Source organism: Rhamphochromis sp. 'chilingali' (genome assembly GCF_963969265.1).
Source record: "Rhamphochromis sp. 'chilingali' genome assembly, chromosome: 10".
Classification (NCBI taxonomy): Eukaryota; Metazoa; Chordata; class Actinopteri; order Cichliformes; family Cichlidae; genus Rhamphochromis; species Rhamphochromis sp. 'chilingali'.
This window is the reverse complement of record NC_137937.1, coordinates 31,688,094-31,705,468: the sequence shown is the minus strand read 5'-3', so window position 1 is coordinate 31,705,468 and position 17,375 is coordinate 31,688,094. Positions and strand designations below refer to the sequence as shown.

The 17,375-nt window shown below is 39.0% G+C and overlaps 1 long non-coding RNA gene across 2 annotated transcripts in view; it reads right to left on the bottom strand.

Annotated features, from left to right (window-relative positions):
* Positions 1–8,847: 8,847 nt before the first annotated feature.
* LOC308404652 overlaps positions 8,848–17,375 on the bottom strand; it is a 28,755-nt gene continuing 20,227 nt past the window's right edge. The window contains exons 2-4 of one of the 2 annotated variants that reach the window (XR_013973168.1): positions 9,744–10,013; positions 9,554–9,589; positions 8,848–9,286 (exon numbers count right to left, since the gene is read on the bottom strand). This is a non-coding gene — a long non-coding RNA (uncharacterized lncRNA). Of the gene's footprint in view, positions 9,287–9,553; positions 9,590–9,743; positions 11,669–17,375 lie in introns of those variants that run through there. The other variant, XR_013973169.1, reaches the window with a different exon arrangement.

Below are 17,375 nucleotides of genomic sequence, written 5' to 3'. Positions count from 1 at the left end.
CCTATCAGCATTGCACAAACACTGAAAATCAGATGGTTACACATTTTATACCCAGTAGTTAAAAATTTCAGTGGAAAAAGCATTCATTTCATTGCAAGAATTTTCAACCAGGTAATTATTGTTTTTAAAGAAAAAAAAATGATGCAAATGATACAGTTTAAGGCAAATTATTGTTCAATAAATCTGCCTGAAAGGGTTCTTGAGCCATTTATGAGACTCCCTTCCTTGCTCCTGTAAAATACATTTTACTTACTTACTTACATCATCACAAAAAAGATGTAATATCTGAAGTTGAATCACAGTATTTAATTTTTACTTTTATAGTGTGGGCCCAAAGAGATATCAATGCAACTCGGAGGCCATCATCTTTTTTTGCGGTTAAAAGCTGGATTTTCCTGTTTGAGTCATTTATCGATTTTGTCACTAGTTAGCTAAGATAAACTAATGTAAGTCTATTAGCCGCAACCAACCAGCCAACCAACCACATGATGTCACGTTTCGTACTGAAAGAAGATGGCGCTAAACAGGTTTTTAAAACTTTAACTATAAGCACTTATTTCTTAAATCCAGCTTCACAGACAGTGTTACATCTATGCCAGTTTTTGAGAGCAGGACTCAGTGGTTAGCCTTTATATGTGTAGAATTTCATGCCCCCTTTAAAAAAGAATGAATGCCATGGCCAGCTCTGCTAAACCAAAAGATGTGTTTTGGCAATATAGAGTATGTGTTAACAACACACACTGTGAAAATACAAACAGACAGGTTCCAGCTGGCTGGTGGATCTGGCCCCCTAGACCACTATACCACCCACTTGTATTGTCATGAATGGAAAAATATAGTTTACAACATAATGCAATCCATTGGTTGTTGGGAGTTTGTCAGAAAACACCTGCACAGTTACAAAAAAACCCAAAATTTGACAGATAAAACCAAAATTACCTTGTACCAGACTGATGGAAAGAAGAAATGCCATACCACTCTGAACACATCTTGTCTTGTTAGATCTCTGAAGCTAAGCACGGTTGGGCCTGGTTAGTACTTTGATGGGAAACCACCTGGGAATACCAGGTGCTGTATGCTTTGTGGTGGCTGTAGCTCAGGATGTAGAGCAGGTCATCTACTAATCGGAAGGCTGGTGTTGGAGTCAGTCCAGTCTGCATGCCTAAGTATCTTTAGGCAAGATACTGAACCCCAAGTTGATCTCAGATGCATGTGTCTGAATATTAATGTGTGTGAACGTTAGATAGAAAGCACTTTAGTGTAGTACAAAGTGCTTGTATAAATGGGTTAGTGAGGCATGTATGAAAATGCTTTGAGTGCTCATATAGAGTAGAAAAGCACTATATAAGAATCAGACCATTTACCAAATGTATGGAGAAGACAAGGAACAGGTCATGATTCACATGATCAAGGATGTGGTATTTGCAATCATGGCTGCCAGTGCAACCAGTCTGCTAATGGTAATTGATGATTGGACAGCTGATGGAATTATCTGCTCAGGTTTAGCCAAACGCTGCAAAAGTGATCGCATGGTGCTTCACAGTGTAAATACATAGAGACCCAAAACATTCTGCAACCCAAGAGTTTCACAAGGGAAATAAATGGGATTTTCAACAATAGCCATGTCACCACCTGATCTCAACCCAATAGATCATGCTTTTCAGTTATTAACTTTAAAACTAATCCAGAGGGCCCTAAAACAAGCAACAACTGAAAGTGGCTGCAGTAAAGGCCTGGCAAGGGGGAAGCATTTGACAGAGAGCATTTGGTAAGGTCAATGAGTTCTAAACTTCAGGCAGTCATTGGCTGCAAATGATTTTCATTCAGAAATGTGACAGTTCTTGTTAAATAATTAATTAACTGGAGTCTTTGAAAATTGGGAACTATCTATATATGTCAATGCTTGTAATTCCTAAACAATTCATACAAAGTCTTTGTAAAATTCCTTGAAATGAAATTGAAAGTTTCCAATTCAATAATATATTTGATTATTGTTTGCCTTTTATAAATTAAGCTCTATAATACAGTTTTGTCAACTGCCCTAGAGCTTCCTATAGTGGCTGCTCTGTATTATTGTTTTGATTACTTTGGAAAAAGAGAAAAAATAGAGGAAGCGGAAAATCCAAGATGGCTGAATGTAATTCCGAAGTATTATTGTTTCATGCTGATATGGACCTTAAAATGTTGTTGCTATGGACGAGAGTATGAGTGATGACAAAATAATAATTGTCTCTTTGTTTTGCTTAAATATTGGTATGATAATTTGCATGTTTAAGTGAGTATGAACGTTTTATCTTGTTAGCTTGCAGTAAGCGTGCCACAAGCTAATTTGCAACGTTAGTTAGCTAATACAATATTTTGTATATTTGAAGTTTTACAATGGTCAAAGACAAGGCAATGGTCAGAGGCCATTCTTCAATAAATCAGCACAAAAAGGAAAATAAGTCTGGTTATTGAAGCATCCTTATCTCACTATACCTGGTGAAAACTCGGAAACTCAGGGCGAGGACAGCATAATTATTTAATTTGGTGTACTAAAACTACAATAATGTGTGTTTATGTCCAAAAAATGATTGACCTAACTGTACGTCATGTTCCCTCCAGTTTTCTCCACGCCTGTTCCCACTCGGTTAAGAAGTCTTCTGCTATATTTATTCATGTTTCTCTATGATTTCCTAGATTTGTATTTCCACATGCAAGTTTTCAAGTTAGCCTTTTTCGGATCTTTTATAGACCTTGCTTTTCCCTGCCATTTGCTTGCCTTCACAATATTGTTGAATATACTGGCAAGTCAGTATCCAACAACTAATAACAATATTTTTTGAGTATCCTTCATGACTACTTCTTGAATGCACTAATATTAATGCAGTTTCTCACCAATAATTTCACTCAAGTTTGAATTACTCCAGTTAAAGCTTCGATTATTGCCAGTGAATAGCTTTCTGAGGAGATTTCTAAGTACAGAGTATTCAGAAGAAATTGAAATTAAGTATCTTTTGTGCCAATCTGTCTTCTTTAAACTCTGAATAAAACAGAACTTTGAATGATGATTACTTAAACTAAAGCAGGGTTTTCATTGGCAACAGATCTGTGCTTTATTGAAACTGTTCAGTGAAGATAAGGTGAAGCTGTCAACTGGTGGGAGGCACACACAGTGTAAGAGACTGTGTTATATAAAATTTTGGCTTTATGCTAAATGATTGCATCTTCTGTTAGTAAAAATCCTAGACAAACTGGTACACAAACAATTTTGTATTCAGTCCATTCAAAAAGCCAATCTTAATCTTTTGAACTGGCACCCAACTTTGCTTCACTCAGCGGGTTTGCCTCATTTGATTAAGGCAAGCTGGTGTTTTTGTGTCAGTTAGGGTCCATTACTGAGACAGTGCTCCCTGTGACGACCTAAAACTCTTTCAAGCAACAGATTTTCAACAGCTATTTGCAAAAACAATTTGTGTAGGATACAGTGACTACAGCATGTCCAACTAAGGTTCTCCGTCACAAAAGCTCTGTGGCAAATAATGCATTTGATGTTAATTAATAAGCTACGGCATTTTTAAGGGAAAGATGACAGACTGTTACTTCACAGACTGTTACAAAAACTGACATTTTGCCTAGAGAATGGCATAAATTTTTTGTGGCATTGATTCAAGATGCTGTTGGAAAAATTCCTCATATCCTTATTGATATGCTGAACACGTCATAGACACCTCAGCTTCACTACTGGAACTTCAACATTATGCACTCCACACTGTATATAAATGCCACTTGTTTTGCACATATTCAACTCTGTATATTTTATATATTTTATTATTATTATTATTATTTTATTTTATTTTTTTACTATTTAATTTGTAAAAATGTGTATACACACACACACACACACACACACGTAGGAAAATATTTAGTATACACATCCAGAAATGCATACACTATTATATATTGTACATATATTTATTAGTTTCAGGTTGGCCATTCTTGTATTTTGCTCGTTTGTGTTGTTGTGTTTGCACATCTCTGTTGCTTGTGGGGCTCGCACACAAGAATTTCACTCGCATGTGCTGTGCCAGTGTGCCTGCACATGTGATGTGACAATAAAAAGTGATTTGATTTGATTTTGATTTGATTTGATATGATAGCATCATTCAGTTGCTACAGATTTGTAGTCACGATGGGTTGAGATCTAGTGACTACAAAGGCCATTTTAATTCAGTTTAATTGTATTTATACAGTGACAAATCACAACAACAGTTGCCTCAAGGTGCTTTATATTGTAAGGTAGACCCTACAATGATACATACAGAGAAAAACCCAACAATCATATGACCCCCTATGAGCAAGCGCTTTGACATCAGTGGGAAGGAAAAACTCCCTTTTAACAGGAAGAAACCTCCAGCAGAACCAGGCTTTGTGATGTGCTGTGTTGCCCTGATGGAAGAGGCCATCAGAAGAAGGGTACACTTTAGTGATAAAAAGGGATCGACATGGTCAGCCACATTGGTCAAGGTCAAGGTAGGCTGACCTTGACCTATGTGGCCTAAAATGATGACCCTCAGTTGGTACTAAGGGGATCAAAGTATGCCAAGAAAATATCTTCCACACCATTAGACCACCATCAGCACCTAGCGTAGTAACAATTCATAATATGAAATGCCTTAATAAGAAAATGGCGTCCTGTCTTCAATATAATATGTTTCACTAGCTGGGCCCACGTCTTCATTTTAAGTTTGACAGTGTTTTAGTAGGTAAAGGTGAATGCTTGGACATGAACTGAGCTGCGGTTTGGGGAAGGCCTTGGCGACGGCTCCCGGGCCTGGCAGATCCGCATGTACTAAATAGGAGTGAAGAAGTTAAAGAATTGAGAACAAGGAGGGAGGGAGGGTGGGGCACGTAACGGAGAATGAACAGCTTGCAGAACTGGGGGAACCTATATAGATGACAACCAGAAGGAACGTGTTTGGAGGCGTGGCCCTGCTCCTGAAATTCCTATACATAATCTCCAATATAATGTGAGGCAATTGTAATGTAAAGACAATTATCACTCTACTATCATACAGTTTCTTGAGAGAAATATTGCAGGGAGGCCTAGAGAACCATTAAGAAGACTCTAAGATAGCATAGATCAATTGATTAATTTGAAAATTTTCCTCCAGAGGCACACTATTTGTCTGCATGCATATGCTCAAGTGTCATTACTGCCGTTATTAACATACTCCAGTAGAGTGACTGCCACACTTGCAATGCCCATAGAAAAGTAAGTCTCTCAGCAGATGTGTGACATTTGACTCTTGACCAACAGAGATGTGCAATCCCCCTAAAAAAAATGAAGATGATTTTTCTAAAGATTTTTTTTTATTTCTGTTCAGTGTCCATTAGCAGTTTGAGTACAGCCATGTATGACAGACTGTTCAGCATTTCTCTGAAGAAATATAATGGCCAAATTGTGATAATTAGCTTATGTGAAGCAAGCTTATTCATTAGTTTTGTTAGATGCAGTTGTGCTTACAGTGGTAACACCCTTGTGCAAAGGCTGTGTGTATTCCTTGAGGATTTAATATTGGTATTTTTAAAGCTTCATTTTAAATATTTTAATGACTCCTTTGCACTATAGTCTACCTAACTCTAGGGAGTACTGTTGTTAATGGGACATCATTACCACTGTGCTTTAAAAAAAATGTGATGCAGGTCATCGACTCATCAGTGTTCCACTGCTCGATGAAACAAGAGCCTAATTAGTGCCTGAAATCCAATTCACCATAGATTGATTCATGACCTGCTGAACTAGGGACCAATTTAAGACAGGTTTGTGTGTTTTTGTTTACCTTAGCAGAAGATCTTGAAAGTAGATGTGTTCAATAGTAGAGAGACTGAGTTACATTTAATTTTTGGCACTTTCACATGAGCACGACCTTCTCTAAATAAAAGACTTGATAGTGCAGTTAGCCTCAATAACTGGCTCTGTATAAAGCTTTGATAAGGTTTCTCTTTGGCTGTAAACCAGGGTAAACAAAATAATTTGGGTTAACCAACCCTTAAATAGGTTTGTAGATGTACAAGAGGAGTAGTTTTGCAAGATGAGTGCACAGGTATTAAACTCAAGGCAATTTAAGATAAGGCCACTGACTTCTTTGTTCAGGTCGATAAGCAGAAGCTTGACAGGAAGAAGTAGTCTGCAAAGCCCAGGAGGGTTTCATGGTGTCAGGGTTGTGTGTTTGGGTTGCTGTACCTCGGGGCATGGAAGAGCTAACAACTGTGCTGTATAGTACATCTGTGGTGGCTGCCAGCTTCTCCGAGGTGACACGGAAAACAACGATCAATAGTCCAGCTTTCGTGTGTCACTGGCACAATTCATGAATGCACACATTTAACCACCATATATCATGCATGACCTGGTATCACATCCATTTCTCTCTCACTTTTCTTGTTCACATCTCCCTTTCCGCTTGCTACAAGTTCCCTTCCCTCACATGACCATCCTGCTCTGAGCCCTTATTACTAGATTATTGATTGCCCCCCATTGCTTTTCTTCACTGTCCACTGCTACTAGCTGTGTTGCAGCAGTGTCTATATATAATAGCCCCACCCTTTGGTTTTCATTTGGAAATGATATGTAGGTAGGTTCTGCTATCTTCCTAACAATCGGTAAGGCATAAAATTGACACATGTTAGCAACTGTCACTTAAACACATGGAGTATATAGGTAGAGAGAGGCAGGGAGAAATAATTGAGATAACAGTTGGCATCTCAGCAGATAAGCAGGTAAAATACAAATAAAAACAGTATTCATCCTTTTGAAAAATAAGAAGAAATGTTGTCAAATCTCACTGCACCTCGCTCTGTGCATTCGCTTGTTTGCTCACAACCAAACCTCAAATCTTTGTCACTCCAATGTCGTTTTCCCACATCACTAAAACTCAGGTGTGAATCCAGCTGACTTAACCTTGCCACAAGAATACACATTGTGGTACGGAAAAACACAACATCTATCAAAACCAAGCCCCCTCTTTTTCCCTCCTAGTTGATTCCAACCACCCCCAGCTAAAGTGGAAGGTGGTGTCATCAAAAAATATGACAGGGATAGTGATCCACAAAGGACCTAAGCCTCTCATTGCATCCATGACAGAAAGCACTGGGATGGTGGGCGTCAGAGAAGGGGCTTTGTGAATACCTGATGAGTTCAACCACGGAGGTTCAATCAGGCCTGCAAGACGAGAAGGAGAGGAAGGAGTGGTGGGAGGAAAGACTGCCTCACCCTAAAAGGTTTTCTCCCTCCTACCTCTCCCATTTCTCTCTCTGAATATCTCTTTTTCTCATCTTCCCATCCCTATCACTCATTTATCTATCATTCTTCTTCTTTACAACCTCACAATTCTCTCGGTCGGCTACCCTCTCTGAATTTGTCTGTCGCTCCATCACTCTGTGTCGCTTCATCCCCTGCTTGCCGCAGTCCCGAGAGGGCCACTTTAGCTAAACAAGGGATTTGAAGATCAGAGGCCAATCTTCTGTGAGAGGTAAACACAAGAGACTTCTGCTGTCCTTAGAATAGCCAAGATGACTAAGAATGAAGGTATCGACTGGGCACATTCAGTCAACTGCATGTTAAAGGGATTACTGCTGATATGAGTCATTGACAGTTCTTAATTGAAAACCAGCATGAGGGAAAATGACAGGGCAAAGGCAGCATGTGAATTCACAGTTCTGTGCTCTCAGTGATGCTGTTTTTCATTTCTTCCATTCAAATCATGACTATCAAATAATAAAATGAAAGCCAAAATGAAAGGAGAGAATAAAACCACAAGATGCCAAACCTCTAGAATGAAACTATGCCTTTTTCTACAATAGAAAAATAGAAAATAGAAAACACAGATTACAACTTCTTAAATATTGTATTTTTGTGTTATAATTTAGTACCTATGAATGCCAAACCAGTGAGTGGAGAAACCGAAACTTTGCTTTATGGAAGAAAAAAATATGAATTGTGAGAATTGGGCTTTAAATTTGGTTTTGAAAATGATGAATAGATGATCTCATTTATATTTATTCATGTTTTTCACAACCTGAAATTTGAATTAGCTAATTATTGATGAATAGATTACTTTAGTGATCAAAAAAATATGGGCACATTAAACATTAATGTAGCAGTATTTTCAGTCTAATGCGTTTATGGTGCCACTTTGACTTGGGGTCATATTAAATATTGAAAATTATAATAATCACGATATCATAACTTTGGCCTTCCCTGCAATTTTGAGATAAGAGTTGTACACCAAACAGATGTGCACACTTTCAGAGTCTTTTGTTAAAACCAAAGACCAACAAAACTGCGCTTTTCACTACTTCATTAAGAAGATGTGTCTTGACATTGTCAGTGATCCAAGATAACAACAAAAGCGGAACATAGCCCTTTGTTACAGTTACATAAGACTGCTGTGCTAAAAGGTTTGCTGTTATTAAAGGCACTGCATCCACCAATGCGCCAGGGGCACGAGGGGCAACGTGATGCAAATGATCCCCGATGTAGCTACAAAGCCTGCATCATTTACTTACTTGTCTGTTCACCTGAGACGCATTCAAAGAAAAAATTGCCTTCTTTTAGTTTGATGTGAGAATATTTTTTTTAATCTAACAAGAACTGCAAAGGCAAACAGTCTACTGAGAATGTGATGCCGTTTTTATGAAGTGCACTAATGAGGTGAATGTTATTGATTTCTCTTATTAAAGGAGAAGGTTGATGTAAAGAGAAGCAGACAACAGTGAGAAACAAGTTTGATCTTTACGAATAAGTAGCTTGATTCAAAATGGACCACATCGAATACATGCAGGTACATTTCAGTGTAGTCGGAACAGCATATTACAAATAAAAAACATTATATCACAAAGATTATACTAAAATTAACACCTAGGAGAGTCCACAATAAAGGTCTCTATTCACCTTCTGTATTTATTCTAAAGCCCACGTGGACCCATGATGCAACACAGCACTCTTTCCTCCCATGTCTAACCCAAATCTGCTGAGATCCAAGAACTCTTCAGCGGTGAGTCTGCAGAACTAGAAGAGGTGTTGGCAATTTGCAGACGAGACTTCGAGATGGAATATGCAAACCAAAATAAAGGCGGTGAACCACTGGAGCAGGTGTTAATTGGATACATCTGTGTACTGTTTCTTCTGCCTCTTGAGTGTTGGAGCAAGGAAACCACTCCCGCAGGAGGAGCAGTTGCAATGTGATGGCTGTGAACCACAGCAGGGCGTTGATTATGCATCATCTTATCCTGGGGGAGACAGCCGCTGCAATAGGAAAAGGCTGTATTTAACCAAATGCTCTAAATGCAGTCCCAACGAGTTTTATATGCGTGCGTGTGTGAGTGTGTGTGGCATTGGGTTTTTTGCATGGCAGCATGTGTGCGTTCACATTTTTCTTCTAAGCCTGACAAGGATCAGCCTTTGGACGGGGAAGCAGTTTTGAGAAAATCACATTATGAATGTGAAGTGCACTCTCTGCATTTCCGCTGATGTTTGCTGCCAGTCCTCTAGCTAATCATTTTTATCAGTTACCTGCCCAACTCGCAGTCCTCTCTGTTGAGCAGCAATCTGAAATGACAAACAGTTGCAGTCATAACGACTCTCCTATAGCAACCATTATTTCAGTTTAATAGCAGCACTCTCTCGTTATTGTATCATCCGATGTGCTGTAAGCAAGAATAATCAAAGTCACAGTGACTGTAAGGATGAAATTGATACTCACAGCTCACGAGCACGAAGGGGATTGGGATTCGCACATTCATTTTGTTCTGTTAATCACTGGGAATTTGTACAACAAAAAGGGCAACAACTAAATCCCATCAGAGGCCCCAGTTGCCACATGTCATCCTTCAGGCTGTAGGAAATGGATGTGCTTCATTTCACCACCCATAATATCTGCAGGGGCAACCACTTGACTCCCCAAAGGGCATGTGCTGGTGTATTAAAACTGTCCATCGTCACCGTGCTCATATCTTCTGCTTTTCCTGGCGACCTACAAGGGGTCCAAGAGCCAAGGGACAAAAAATGGTCATGCTGAGGAGCCCAATCTCACTTCACACAACTATTGCTCATCTGAACAGTAAAAGTAGTTGTTTGAGTCAGTTGCCTGCGGAACAAAGTCAGAAATTTAGTGAAATTGCAATGACAAAGCAAGGGATTGAAGTCAAAGTATGTCAGAAGAAGATGAGAGAATTAGTTGCCTTTCTTAACAGAAACGGTACTTTTTTTCCCTCTCCCACAAGGTTTTTGACTTCATTAAAGTTCATGTTTGAGCATGAATATTACACTGATACTCCTATGCCAAATCTCTGTATTGGTGGCTGAGTATGAAACTATTTATTATGAAACTACTATTATGAAAATCTTTATTGTGTGTATTCGTGGTTTGGGACTTGGGACATTGCGGTGCTCCTTGGGTGAGAACTGCAAAATATGAGCTGAGTATGGGTGAAACTTATTTTAGTGGCACTAGGTCAACTGTAGCAGTGCACCTGGAGTCACCAACGATTCATCTGGCTCTGGTTGCTAGCTTAAATCGATATGAAGTATTACCCAAATTACAAGGTTCCCTTGTTCTGTATAATCTTTCACTTTCACTTAAGAAAAAGCAGTATTTGTCGTTAACATCTGCAAAGTACGAAAATGCTTTTAAATGTAATATAAAACGAAGGTTAATGATGATTGTTTTACTTTTACTTATATCCGGAGATGTGCAACCAAATCCTGGACCTGAATTGAAAAGTGTCCAGACCCCTGCCGATTTTAAATCTCAGCCAGGGTTAAAATGTGTTCATCTAAATGTACGCAGCTTATTACACAAGATGGACTTGGTCAGAATTTGGGCGAAATCGACAAACGCGGATATTGTGATTATCTCCGAAACTTGGTTGTCCAAATCTATTACAGATGATGACATCAACATAACGGGATACAATCTTTATCGCACAGATAGGTCTAGGAAAGGTGGAGGCGTAGCAATTTATGTTAAATCAAGATATGAAGTATCCATTGTTTTATCTGTATCTATTCCTAAACAAATGGAATTCTTGGCTTTGGATATTAAAATAGTAAAGTCTCTTTCTATAACAGTTGTTGGGTGCTATAGGCCTCCGTCTGCTGTAAAGGAAACTTTATTATCTCTAAAGCATCTTCTGTCCAAATTAAAATATAACGAACTTCTATTGGCCGGAGACTTGAACTGGGACTGGCTGAATATAGCTTCTGATGAATTTAAATCCTTCTGTGACTCTGTTAATCTTAGCCAGTTGGTCAACCTACCTACAAGGCCAAATATAAAGAGTCCTGACAAATCTACTTTGATTGACCTAATTCTAACAAATGTCCCTCATAAGTTTCTGTCTCTAGGCGTGTTTTGTAATGATTTAAGTGATCATTGTGTAGTTGCTACCAGTAGGAACACTAAAATCCCTAAATGTAAACCGCGTATCATCTGTAAAAGAAATTTTAAAATATTTAATGAGCAAGCGTTTCATTATGACTTGTCTATGGTAAATTGGGAAAACTTGAGTCTGATACCAGACATCCATCTGGCTTGGGCTTATTTTAAAGAAATTTTTATGAAGATTTTAAATAAGCATGCACCTGCCAAAAAATTTAGGGTCAAGGGACGGGAGAACCCTTGGTTTTCATCGGAATTATCAGAGTCCATCCATCAGCGTAACGTGGCATGGGTAAAAGCTAGGAAAAACGATTCCCTGACTGACTGGTTAGACTTCAGGAAATTAAGAAACAAATGCACGACACTTATCAAGAAGGCTAAGTCAGAATATTATTTATCTGTTACTACAGAAAACCTCAATAACCCTCAGAAATTTTGGAAAGTAATTAAGTCCTTATCTATAAATAAAATATCACAGGCTCTTCCAAAATTCATTTTAAAAGATTCTGTCCCAGTTTATGACAGAACTGAGGTCTTAAACAGCTTTAACAAGCACTTTGTAGCTACTGGTTTTTTATTTAACTCTGTTGGAGCAGCCCCCATGATTCCCTGCACAGAACCCCAAACATATATTGGGGAGCTTTTTGATTTTTCTCCTTTTTCTGTCCAGGAAGTGCATAAAGCTCTTAAAGCCTTAGATCACAGGAAACCCCCAGGGCCAGACTTAATAGAGCCCTATTTTCTGAAAATAGCAGCTGATTACATTGCACAACCTCTTACGATCCTTTTTAATCTTTCAATCCAAAATAAAGAAATTCCACTTGTTTGGAAGTCTGCTTTTGTTACGCCAATATTAAAAGGAGGCGACCCGGCCATTTTGACTAATTACAGGCCAATATCAAACTTGTGTGTTTTGGCAAAAGTCCTTGAGTCTCTCGTCAGTGAGCAATTAAAAGAGTTCTTGTACTCTAATGAAGTTCTTTCAAAACTACAATCTGGGTTCAGAAAACAGCATAGTGCTGTCACGGCTGCCACAAAAGTGATAAATGACATACTTGTTGCTCTTGATAAAAAACAGCACTGTGCTTCTCTCTTTATTGACCTGTCAAAAGCTTTCGACACTGTGGATCACGCCATTTTAAAGCATAGGCTTCTTTCTTTGGGGCTGTCTAGACATGTTGTCTCCTGGTTTACTAATTATTTGAGTGACAGGACTCAATGCATTAAATGTGAAAATCTGTGCTCAGAACTTTTGAATATTCACACTGGGGTGCCACAGGGTTCAATTTTAGGACCTCTGCTGTTCATCATGTATATAAATGATTTGGGACAAAATGTGTCCAATGCTAGTATGCATTTTTATGCTGATGACACAGTTATTTATTCCTTTGGCTCAAACTTTGAAAAGGCAATAGAATCGTTGCAGAAAGCTTTTGACGTGGTTCAGCACACACTTCTGGAGCTGAAATTGGTTCTCAATGCTGAAAAGACAAAGCTAATGTTGTTTTCAAACATGAAGAGATTTCCTCAAACTGTCCCCTTGGTGTCCACTCTTGAGGGAAACCTCATAGAAGTGGTGCATACGTATAAATATCTTGGCTTTTTAATTGATGATTCTCTGACCTTTAAACCTCACATAGACAATCTTGTGAAAAAACTCAAACTAAAATTGGGATTTTTCTTTCGAAACAAATTTTGCTTTTCTTTTGAGACAAAAAAGCGTCTTGTAAATGCTACATTTTTATCTGTTTTAGATTATGGTGATCTGCTGTACATGAATGCTTCCGCCCAGTGTCTTCATAAGATTGACTCAGTTTATCATGCCTCCTTACGGTTTATTACAAACTGTAGGGCCTTGACCCATTGTTGTGATCTGTACGCTCGAGTGGGATGGCCTTCGTTGTCCTCCAGGAGGTTTGCTCACTGGTGCATCTTTATTTATAAGGCCCTGCTTGGACAAATGCCCACCTACATTTGCGATCTGCTCACACGGAGAAGTACTGTTTCTTACAGCCTGCGTTCAAGCGATCTTTTATTGCTCAATGTTCCATTTGCCAGAACTGAACTGGGAAAGAGGGCTTTTACTTATGCTGCCCCTTTCACATGGAACATGATGCAAAAAGACTGGAAGATAGCAGATCTTATTTCATTAAATGCTTTTAAGTCCAGATTGAGAGAGCCAGAGAAAAATGTTTTTAAAATGTAATTGTTATTTATAATATGTATGTAACTTTGTAATTTCAACGTGTTGTCGCCTCTTGGCCAGGACTCCCTTGCAAAAGAGGTTTTTAATCTCAATGGGACTTTTCCTGGTTAAATAAAGGTTAATAAATAAATAAATAAAATTTGAGCCGCCTCAGTCAGAGGGATGGAAAATATTAATCTGTGTAACTCACACATATGCCATTTTTGTGATAAGTTCGCCTGAATTTCCAGTGATTAGCAGGTCAACACTTAGCACTTGTGCATATAAAAATGTGGAAATAGGACTCACAGTCCAGAAAAACATATAAATGATAGCACAGATGAGAGTACAAAATCAGTTCATGCTGCACAGAGGTGAAAGCAGCAAAGGAGGTAGTGTGATTTTGAGGGTAAAAGAGCATGCATCACATAAACAAGACAGGCTTTCTGGCAGTGCATTCATTTTCAACTTTTAACAGCACGGTGCAACGAAAATCTTTGCTCATTCACCTCTATAGTTTATTCATGCAAGAAAGCATGCCTCAGGAATATTGAGGGGGTCATAAAAGCAACGAGACAAGAAAAAGAAACATCTTACACTGCATTAACATTAAGTGATAAATATGTACTTTTAAATACTGCCCGATTCTTATTAACAAATGTATTTTCAGTCATAAATGTGCATCATAAACATCATTGCAGGGCGGTCTGCATACCACATCCTGATACACAGTAAACAGCCTCGTAAAAGCAAGTTATTTGCGTGTATTTATATCCAGTATTTTATTATTCAAAAATCTTTGCTTTGTTTTTCTCCTTCTTATTTATACATAGCCCTTTGTTGTTGTTGTATGTTTTGGTTTTTTAATAATGTTTCCCAGGCAGTAATGGATAACATCTGATACTCATCTGCAACTCTTGCAGCTGCCCTAAAAATGTCATTGCGGCACTACCATATCTCCCTAAGGGCCGGTATCCTTCCCTGATTCTGCACCAGTGAAAGCCTTTTCTTCGCTATGCCTGCTCTCTCGTCTTTTCCATGCCTTCCTCACCCTTTTAACTTGTGCTGGGAGCTAAGGCCCTCCCACGCTTTAACCCCCCCTCCCAGTAAAAAAAAAAAACAAAAAAACCACAGCACATATGATCAGACTGGTTTTTAAACAAAGGCTTCAAAATGATGCAACTTCTTTGACTCGATGTCGCCTTTGTTGTTGATGCGGACGCCTCAGCTCTGCTTCTTGCTAGTCATGTATCATACCCTGCGAAAAAGGAGGGCAGAAGTTGCAATTAAGAATTCAGCAGCCGTAAAGCAACGTTGGGACACGCCCACAAAGATTCACGGTGACATCCAAACTGAGATTTATACAAACACTGTTACTGTGAGCTTAGCGGCGGCAGCATCGTATTTAAGAAACTCCTGTCTGAGGTGCGCCACGCCAGTTTTTAAAAATGACCTGATCAACATTACTCAAGGTCAATAAGCTTTTTCTAACAGCGTCTTCCATCTTATTGTTTCCCTCCATTCCCTTTTTTCCCCCTGCATCACCAGCTTCTGTTCTGATTACTGACAACTGCAGCATATCATCCTCTGCAGTCTGAGAGGACACCTTAGAGTGAACCATTTAATTCCTCTTGTGGTGGCATCAGGATAGATTAACTAGTAGGAGTTCACCTTTAATCAAATTCACTTCTCAAGCACATTTTTACATTTTTTTTTTAAATTCTGTGAGGCACCACATTCCCTATTCCCCGAGGTAATAATGTGTATTTTTAGTAGAAAGTGAGTCTAACTATTGCTCTCAGAATAGGTTCATGATGGACATAACTTAATGAGATATCAGCCTAGTTGTGAGGTTGAGTATTTTTTTCCAGACAGTGTGTGAGCTGGTCTCCAGCTTAGACCCAGTAGGATTCCAATTTATCCAGCACAGCTTGATGTCATTGTTCGATCAGCTTTGTGACAAATGCATCAAGGCTGAGTGACTCTGCCCTTCATCAAGATATACAGGAATAAAGTTGCCGCACACCCAGGGTTCTAGGTATGCCATGAATAGTGATTGTGTAGATAAACAAGCAGGTTCTGGTAATTCCAGTCACAACCAGTCTAGCTGGAATATAGCATTCTAAAGGAGAGATGGCAGAACAAGGTAAGGCAGAGAAAGAAGAAGTGCAGCTGCAAAATCACCTCTGTGGCCCTGATTTGTCTTCCAACCCATCTCTGTGGCTCCCTCAGGAGAATCTTGTGCCGCAGTCTCTACCCTGGTGTTTGTTCTTGCTTTGCTCTCCTTTTCTCCGTCTCTTCCTTTACCTCCCTTTATCCTCCCTTTCCTTTTATCCTTTCTCCCACTCTGCTTGTATTCACGTTGTCCCGATGCATGCAGTGTTGAAAATGTGTGATTTTTAGTGCATATGTGTTCCAAAGTTGGAGAAGATGGAATATTTAAAAACTGCCCACTAAGACTGAGGGGTTTTTTTTTTCCTTTTTTGGGGGGAGAGTTGGGAGAGGGGGAGATATTTGTTCAGTTCTTGATATGAAAGGTTTGCTAATTAGATTTTGAGAAAAAGGTGCAAGAAAGTACTGATATTCAATTACTTCCAATATGAATCATTAGTCATCCAATTTGCTAATATTGGATTAGGTAGCAGCGTAATGCTGGTGTGAAAAATGAATACCTCTAGAGGCTTCCCCTGAAAGGGCACTCACATCAGCCAGTGCAGTTGTGAGCTTTTCCTCCATGTGGTGCATTACAGGAGTGAATGGAATCTTAAAACGGTAAGAAAACTAAAGCAAAGACTAGGTGTTCATGATTTGTCATGTGCTCGCTTTACCACTAGTCGGCATAAGCTGTCGGATTCATTGTATATTTTCATTTGCTGTGTTCACAGCACATAACTAATTTCCAGTTTCTCCATTCTGAAATGAAGAGCAGATTGAGCTTATCAGTGTGACCCAGATAAATGGCGCACAAGAGTTGCAGAGGTTGGTCTTGTTTAATTCCAGTGAGTCATGGCCACTAAGAAAAATGCAGACATTATAAAGAAATAGATCAGGCTCAAAAGATGTCTGGCTCCCCTGAGAATTCACAGATAGCCGAGGAGAATCCTGTTAAGATCCTGGCAAATTACACTTTGAGCTAGCCTCGAGGAATGTGCTGCTCCAAAATAAGCAACGTCTTTCTTAGCACTGATCGAGGATACTTGAATTAGTGGCGATACAGCATAATGACTCTCACTCCAGGGGACTGAAAAGTACTTTGACTGTGATGCTAACCTGTCCTAATAGATCTCATTGCAAGGAATCCTTTCAAGCATGCAACTCAGATGAATGGAGTTCAGTGCAAACTTTGCTTAAGGGAAGCAACACTCCAGCAGTCGGGTATGTTGTTCTGTCATCTTAGTTTGCTGTTATGTGAAGCGAAGAGAGTGTTCTTAAGGAGTTTGCCTTTGTTTGACTCGGGGGCAAATAACCTCTAACACTAATGATGATATTACTGCAAGACTACAAAAGAAATGGTGCAAGTAAGTCATCTCCTCATCTGTGTACCCAAACTCCTACTGTTTGATCATAGTTCTGACTCGGCGACCAAATCTCTGACTGAATTCGAAAACTGTTTGTTACACCTGCCTGTCTCAGAAAAAAACTCAAAATGTAGACTTTTGAAATTATGTGGCGTCTGTATTTGTTATATATTCATTTACTGCATAAAAAACAAGCACACGTTTCTTCAGTGACTGAAGTCTTCTCAAAGCTTTCTTAATTTATTAAGAATA